We start from the raw sequence: 9255 nt of genomic DNA on the forward strand, positions 1-9255 counted from the left end.
TATTGTTTTATGCTGTTGGCACAGAAAAACAAAGGAAATAATAGGAAAAACATTTCAAGGCCATAAGTACTTCACATTCTGCTTCTTCAGCAAATTTCAGCCAAGAAACGCCCATTTCATACATTATAATATTGTAAATTTGAATTGGAATAGAAAAATACGCAAAAATCTGACTGAGATGGTTGTCAGTTTATGGTTGCCATGGCAACCAGCAATATCAAATATAGCTAAATTATATATCAAAACGTTCGGAATAAGATTTTAGGAAAAGTCACCAAATTTGGTTAAAATTGGATAAAGGGCGAAGGAGTGGCGAATGAAAATCTGGTAGGGGGGGGGGGGCACAATGTGCCCCCCCCCCTTGGGCTTTATAGGGTTAATATTAGTTCTACACAATTTAACTACATGTCATGTGACAGATTATGTAACTGCAGAAACTATTGAAACAGTTGTTGCTGTCAAATTTTCATATTCTGGTTGCCTGATTCATTGGAAAATCTGCTCTTGAAAACATGTATTTCATTATTCAATATCGTCATAATCACAGCACAATTATCATAACCACAATGATGATACTGGTAAGAGTCTTTGTGAAATTATTATCACTCACAGTATTTTCTGGTATTACACTCTACTTCATTTCTACATAATAAGTTATTCTTAATTATATCTTTCTGATCAAATTATAATTGCCCGCATAGATATAATTTTCTAACTTGGTTGCATAAAGTTTGCCGTCACACGCCTGGAAACAATAACAAAAATAATGCACTGCAACGTTCACTGATGTATTTATGTTTGGATCACTTATACCTCAACACATCTTTCATAATCATTTGAAATATTTTCATGGTTTATTAATCAAATTGTGAAAGCAGCTGAACTTCAAGCAATTCTATCATTGCAAATATTTGGTAAGCATACAATGATATGTGTTGCAATCCACTGTTTTTGCACTCTGAGGTTCCCTACATCAGAATACTAATTATGATAATAGTACTAATAATAATGACCTTGTCTGCTACACAATAGCTTTTATTCATCAAAGCAATCAGAAATCAGACTGTTATGTGCTGACAGAGATTTGCATTTGTCCATTTTAAAATGGTTTCTTCCACTTTACTATAAATCTTCTTTTCGTTTTTTTTTTATCTTTTTTTATTTATTTATTTTTTTTTTTTAGTGTGCTTCGATTCACCCGTTTGCTTTTCACCGACTTTTTTGCATGCTTAGCTGTTCTGTTTTGTTTTGCAATGCATTTGTTTCTCTTTTCTTCTAAGGGGGATTTGTCTCATTTCTGGTTTTGGTTAATGCCTGGCAAAGCACTTATGCCATCACCAATGGACTCATCTATGACAAAACTCTGAGTGAAGTTCAGCAGTCAAACTGTAATAGTCTGATTGTAGCTTCATATCTAACACTACAATTGTGACTCTGCATCACAAAACCCCCAAAAAGTCACAAAAAGTCACCAAACATGGATTTCTGGTTAAAGGGATGGTGTAGTTTTGGTTGAGACCTGGTTTCAGATTTTTTTTTGTGTGTGTGATATAATGAGAAACCTCTTCTGAAATATGAAAGGGCACATAATTCCAAGAAGAATTCAATGTTTACTTGATGAAATTGGTTTTGAAATGGCTGAAATATGCAAAATAAAGCGATTCCTAATAAAAGGTGGAACCAACCTTTCATTAGAATCGCTTTTACTTTGTTTTACTTTGTTTTCGGATGTCTCAGCCATTTAAAAATCGATTTTCATCAAATGAACTTTGAATTCCTCTGAGAATGGTATGCTCTGTAGCACTTCATTGGCGGTTTCTTAGTATCTTCCAAAAAGTTAAAAGCTCAATCCTCTTTCTGAAAGAGCAGACTCTAAGATTTAAAATGATGTACAACTCAATTCAGATGGACTCTCCTAACCTATTTGTATATTAGAAAAGCACAACCTCTGCAAAATCATAATCCTTTCCATGTTAGTTCCGACTTCCAGTTGTTTTGCTGGTTGTGAAACATTGATGTGTATACTACGTAAAAGATTACAGCCGAAATAATTAATGAAATCATCGTGATGTTCATATTATTTCACACTGTATTTTACAAATGAATAATTTCATTCTTTCAGAATGGTCCGTTATAATGAGGAAGAGATAGTCGTAAAAAGGATCACGAATTCAACCATGTCGTGTACCTTTCAAGGACACATGTACAAAATGCGAAGAGATTTTGGGGAGAAAAATACAAAATGCATTTTCAACCCCTGCTGGTGCAAACATCATGGAATACAGCCTAAATAATTAATAATGTAATCATCGCGATCCCGCTGGGCGCACACAGCGTAAAATAAGTTTAATAATGCATGTTACTCTGCTTGCACCCATGTTCAGAAAAAAAGTAACACATGTTTTTAATACAATGTGATTTTGTTTATTAAAATTTTATACTGTGTTTCACAAATGATATTTTCATTTTTTCAGAATGGTTCAATACACGAGGAAGAGATACGTGTAGAAAGGATTACGAATTCAACCCTGCCGTGCACTTTTCGAGAAGGCATGCACAACACACGCGAAGAGATTTTTCAGAAGAAAAACAAAGAACGCGTTTTCAACCCCTTCTTTTTTTTTTTTATTCTTTTGGTATCAACTCACAAATGATTCCTTTCTATCCTTTCTCAATAATAATGATCCATTTACTTGTGTAATAACAACACAAAGACTGCTCATAAGTTTGATTGCTTGGTATATGTGACTCCATGCTTATGTTTTCTTTGTTTTTAGTGCGTTCGGTTATAACGAGGAACCGGTTATAACGAGGCAATATTGGCGGTCCCACGGACCTCGTTATAACGGGGTTTCACTGTATATACATTGATTTTGAAAGATTAAATTCATATATATATATATATATATATTTACAGCCGTAAAAACTATCATATGTTGCATTCAACCTGTCTGCATCACCCTCGGCAAGCTCCATGCCTTGAGAATCTATATGAAAGAAAAAAGAAATACAAATATGGAAAAACAAATATTGGTTACATACTGAAATTTTATGACACGCCATTCATCCCCTCTGCCTGACATTATACAGAGTGTTAAATATGTGGGCTTACAGTTGAATGAATACACACACGACTGGCACACATATCATTACACAGAACTACTTTTCAGCAATTTCTTATACAGTATATTAGAAACAGTTTAACAGCATCTACGAAAAAAAACTAAGAAAATCGTCTGGGATGTCATACACAAGAATTAGTGTAGCAGATTCTTCCTGATAACAAAAAAGGTGTGACACAGACTCAAAATGAGAATGTGATTGTGACTTTAAACACTCGTCTGACAGAACGTTATACATTCATGACTTTTTAAAAAGGATTGTAACTTATGTCAGGCAAGCTGGGGGTTCCAAAATAAACAGAAAGATGATTCAATGGGTTATGCAATAAATCAGCTGCATTGCTATGTCAGTGCGTTAATCAACTAATGTAAGCCGTACTGAATTCCCAATTGTAGCTGATATAGACATAAACATTAAATCAACTCCCAACTGGGGTGTATAAATGCACTAATTTCTTCATTTCTCGTATGGAACAGTTCACATATAGAGGTGACATTGTTTGTCCACCAAGTCTACAATAATTGCTAAAATAAGAAAGACCGAATTACCTGTAACTGATATGTCATCAACAGAGGTTGCCCTTTTTCAACTGTTATTCAAGTTGTTTATTTTGTAAAAATCTTTATACTTTCAAGTTTAATTTGAGAAAAGCATACCTGTGTTCTGTCGTAGATAAGATGCTGCTATACAGTTTGTAGTCCAATTGTAGTCTAACTCTGACCTGGGTGAAGTTCAGCTGCAGTTGTCTGTCCCAAGGCTTGGTGAGGTTCAGCTCTCTTCAGGCCTTTGGGTGTGCAAATTTAAGAACAGTTAAATACCATACAAACAGAAACATCGGATGCACAAATGGGATAGTTGGAAAATATTTGAGATGAGTGTACATCTTTATTAAAACAAGCAATAATAACAAAATGTTCATTAATGATTATCAATTTTGTAAGATATATTATGTGAACAACAAGTTGTAATTGCCAGTTTTCAAAGTTTGAATCACTATGTAATGAGCCCCTGTTAGCAAATTGTAAGAGTATGAGGTAATTTTAGTAATGAATGAGAGGGTAAATTAATAACAAGCATTCACTTTATTCAGTTGGCAGCAGAATTATTCACCCCCCTTGCATTATGGACACTATAGCAAAATGAATAACATTACAATTACTAAATCATATACAAGTGGTGAACAGATAGTTTATGACAAATGCCTACCTGATCAATAGTCTTTGATTTGCATATAGTTAGAAACTTTGATCATTCATGCATGAAGAGATAAGGTCCAGTGAGCACATTATGGTCATTTCAGACCTTTCTGTGATCACTGAAGCATGACGTGTTATGGTCTGATGATAACGATTAATTTCTTTTGTTTTTATGGAATTTTAAATAGTATCTTGCCATTCTATGCACAACTCTTAGCATTTCATTGGGTTATATTCATTTTGACATGACTTAAACTTTGAATTATTAATATCACGGCTAAACCTCTGTACAAACTCTATGGTGGCAACTTTCACTAGAAATGAGTTCATTTAGATATTTTTGTACAACGAAAAATGCCAATTGAAATATTAAGAATCCTACATCAAATTCCATCATATTGTGTCACCTATCAAAACATTGAGTGAACAAACCATATTCAACGAAGCATTTCAGTGATCACTGAAAGGACTGAAAATGACCATAAATGTGCTCATTGGACCACATCTCTTTATACATGAATGATCAAAGTTTGTAACTATATGCAAATCAAAGGCTACTGATCTGTTATTTACTTGTAGCAAACTATCTGATCACCACTTGTATGATTTAGAAATGATCTCAGTTATAATGTAATTCATTATGCCAGAGTGTCCAACATGCAAGAGAGGGGCTGAATAATTTGCTGCCAACTGTAGATGATCAAGATAACATGATTTCTCAACTTGCTTCAATAGCTAAAAATAATCATTTAACACACCAAATGAAGATGGTGGAATATCCATGACACTGTCACTTGACTTTTCCATTTGCATCTTGCCCCCAGTCCTTAACTCTGAAGTGGATAAAGTTCACATGTTGTCTGGTCCTTGGCTGTTTGGAGTTTATTCAATATACAAGAACAGTTAATATCTTACAAACAAAACAATAGTGCAGGACATGGGACATTAGAAAGTATGTTAGAGATGGTTGCTTTGCCTTTGCTATAACAAGCTATAGCAATCAAATTGAAAAGCCCTACCATTGATTTTGAAAGAATGAATTCACTAGTATCTACTAATCCATAAGCTATGAATATGACTTTTCACAGTTTAAAATGATTAGCTATGTCGAATATTCTTGTTTCAAACATTGTAAGAGCATAAGGTGGTTTTGATACTAGAAAAGGGAGAGGGTAAATAAACAATCATAGTAGGGCCTACATTATTAAGATAACGTGACTGCTAAAGTTTGTTTCAGGAGCTTGATACATGTAGACATGCAGGTACCCCCCCCCCCCTTCCATGAATTATCTCTTTTCAATTGGATCAGTATGTAATATTCTACAGACAGTGAAATAAAAAATGCAAAAAACAGTTGTTTCTAGAAGGGTCACTATTCACTGGATAACAATGTTTGTTTTCAATTACCAAGATGGACATTACAGCAAACATTGTTTTCAATATTTCCTGTCTAACACTATTCAACTAAAAATCCAGAGACAATTTGATGTCCAAATGTAAATAATGTTGCAATTGTAGTATTTTAAAATATACAGATATGTTGTCTGCTAAAATAGTATTATAAGCTAAAATACTTGCATTCTGTTGAAGGTGACCATGCTGGTAGATACATCGTAAGTCTCGACGAAGTTCAGTAGCAGTCTAGCTGTGGAGAAGATGGAAGTTCAGCAGTTTGGTTCTGTGTTCAGTGAAGTTCAGCAACTGACTCTGAGCTTTATTAGATGAAGAAGTCTGATTGTAGCAGTCTGACTGATGTTCCATATCTAACATTATAATTAAAAATGTGAATACAAAATAGAAAATGTGTTTTCAAACTGTTGTTTGATTATACAAGATTTTACACACAATATCTAGAATCTGCATGAAATTTGAAATCAGTTCACATGTTTTTGCAGTTTAAATATATAAAGGATCTTATATTATTATTTTTTTTGGGGGGGGGGATGATTAAAAGACATAATACTAGTATTTGAGTTGTCTCAATTCAACATGTGTAAGCCTATAGTTTAGGGTATTATGACTTCTTGAGGTTCTAGATCTTGTCGCTAGGCATCCATGTTGCAAGGTCTACATCTACCTAAGATCTGGTAGGACCAGCTGTATTGTGGCTTCACATTCGGGTTGATCACAGTTACAGCCTGAGATGCAGCCACAGTCTGACTCTGATCATCAACTGTTGTCATGTCATCATCATCAGTTAAATTGCTAAAAGAAGTTGTGTAAGCGGTATTAGCATCGGAGTATGGACCTATAGAATCTACTAACTGCCTAGATAGATAGCACTATTAAGAAGATAACACTATCTACTTTGTATCTAGATAGCACTATTAACTTCCTTACTGATGAGTGATAGGCCTACTTATGTTAATGATAATATGTTTAAGAATATCAAGGCAAAGGGTCTAGTCTGGTTATACTTTTGGTATACACTGGTTAAGTAGTATCTAGGTCAGTAGGTGCTACTCAGGATCACTATACCACTGGATTCTAGATCTATAGACATCTGGTAGTATAGCAGTAGAATTCTAGAGGTTCCATGCCAATGAATTTAGGTAAACATCATTCTCTATCTTATTGTGACACATGCATTGCGATTACAGTGCTGTATGCACTTAGAATTGTTGAAGATAGCTTTCAAGTCTGAACCAAGATCTGAACCATGGTTTCCAATTCATATTCTGTGTAGACCTGGATCTACGTACTACTACTAGGCCCTACTATTACTACCGTACTTGATCTAGTTAGTCTAACCACTGTCGGACTCTCCAGATACATGTAGTACTACCGGCCCTAACCCCAGGGCACTCCCTGTTAGTTGTACCAGTACACAGTGCTTCGCGTTCGGGCTGGTCGCAGTTACATTTGTATAACCCCTAACCCCTAGTATTTTACAAGTTTTTGTTGTAGACCTATATTAGTAACGTTAGATAGTAACATTAGGACTTGTAAACGTAACAATGACACAGGTAACGTACAGCTGGTTCTCTGTAGTGTAAATGCTAACGCTATAAGTTCACGTTAGGGCCTAAACTAAAAAACATTAGGCTTAGGCTAGGCCCATAATTCTGTTGGACAAAATAACCTGAGATTTTCTAGACTGAAAAAAACCCCCAGATCTTTCCTGTCGATTTGACACAAAACAGAAAATTTGTATCACTTCTGAATACTATCCACACAGCTAGTGACAGTGTAATTATTCAATGCTAGACACGACTTCAAAAATATAATATTAATAATAAAATGCAGACCAATTCTTTACTTATGAAATTTCCGGTTTCTTCTTCGATCCCTTCACTATTCACGCCTTAAGTTACCTGCAATTCACCCATACATGAACAAATCGGGCAATTGCTCTCATGAAATATCTGCACGCTAAAAATCAACCCACAAACATTTCACTATTACTTGTAGAAGTTGTAGTAGCCCTAGACCCTACCATGCTAACATTAACAAACTACCTAACTCAGCTGGCCATTTGGTCATTCAAACAAACGGCGATGTGCCTACGTGGGACTATTGTGATAACGCTACTACCGTTAAGATTAGATCTACATCTAGCTAGCCCTTGGAGAATTGTAGAAGATTCGAACAAAAATATATCCAAATAATATCACATTATGAATCCACATGCATTACTTTTTAATTGCAGACAGCTTTAAATATACTCACTAATAGAAATATGTACTGGTAGCGGTGTAGAATGCAACTTAGCCTTCAGGATCTTGCCTCCGTCGTAGATCTGTTACCTCTGCGCTGTATACACTGTGTGTATACGTGCTATGTCTAGGTAGCGAGTGCTCACCGCATGTAACACAATAGGGAGAATACGTTAATGATATGCTAATGATATGTTAATTAGTATTACCCTCGAACATGACGATTGAAAAAATTAAAGTCTCTCATAGCTTAGGAGAGACTTCGTGAAATGGTTTTTACTTCTCTGTGAAAGTCTCTCCTAGCTTAAGAGCGGCTTGGCCATTTTAAGATTTATGTGATAGCTTTTATGTGATAGCTTCATGAAACGGACCCCGGGAGGCCGCCGCTGTTTACAAACATGGATTGTAGTACATGGTTGTACCAAGTATAAATCTAAGACCTAATAATAAAAGCTACCTGCTAGGATAGTCCAGCACTAGTGCGGTAGTCGATATGTCGGTAGCAGTCCCGTCGACAGTTAGATCTGACAGTAACACAGCCACAGGCGCTAGAAATCATCCGTAAAATCTTGGAAGAAAAATCTGGCCGCGCACTAGGAGGGTGGTATTCACTGTTCACTGCCGTGCTGGGCGCCCGCGTCGTCGAAAGAAACAGCTTGAAACCAAGAAGGGACCCTGCTGTGCACGAGTACTGCGATGATGGCAGGTTCAGACGTCAGTGTAGGGACCAATGCGAGGTTAGCTCCCTACGCCACGGAGATAGCCTAGCCTGATGTGATACTGCATACTACTGTCAATGTCCAATCAGAAGTCTACACAGTGCGTAGGCTAGGGCGATGTACGACTGATAAAAAACCTTGGTAGATTCTAGCAGTAATCTAGCGTCACAGGAGTGCCTGCTATTCCGGGGTTGGAATTATCCAAAAATAATGCTCAGTCCAAAATATGAATCCACCACCAGAATCAGTATATAGGCAACTGTGCAGAACACAACTGAGATCTACGTAGACCGATCGAGTAGGTGACTTATACAGTGAAGTAGCTAATCTCAAAGTCAATAAAAACTCATCACTGACAGTATCGTGTGCCCGAGTCACAAGCACGTGCCAGATCTATTAAAGCAGAATAGAGACGCACTGGTGATCACTCTATGAAAGTTGCAGCAGGACTGACTAAATTTTGGGGCCTGCTGCATGTACCCTGCAAGCGTAAGCGCAAGCGCAGCTCTCAATGGCCACAAAGGCAAAACTATTTTGATTGGCTAAAGAATACTGAATATA

The 9255-nt window shown here is 36.2% G+C and overlaps 1 long non-coding RNA gene across 4 annotated transcripts; it reads right to left on the reverse strand.

Moving 5' to 3' along the window:
• Positions 1-2739: 2739 nt before the first annotated feature.
• Positions 2740-8602, reverse strand: LOC140233179 (uncharacterized). 4 transcript variants are annotated; one of them, XR_011901533.1, is made up of 5 exons: positions 8433-8602; positions 5898-5964; positions 5078-5190; positions 3780-3907; positions 2740-2987 (listed from the first exon to the last, which is right to left on the reverse strand). It is a non-coding gene; the product is annotated as an uncharacterized lncRNA (long non-coding RNA). The 4 variants fall into 4 exon arrangements; XR_011901531.1 differs by having other exon boundaries at positions 5898-6082; XR_011901534.1 differs by lacking the exon at positions 8433-8602 and adding an exon at positions 7989-8180.
• Positions 8603-9255: the final 653 nt, after the last annotated feature.

Source organism: Diadema setosum, chromosome 9 (genome assembly GCF_964275005.1).
Source record: "Diadema setosum chromosome 9, eeDiaSeto1, whole genome shotgun sequence".
Classification (NCBI taxonomy): domain Eukaryota; kingdom Metazoa; phylum Echinodermata; class Echinoidea; order Diadematoida; family Diadematidae; genus Diadema; species Diadema setosum.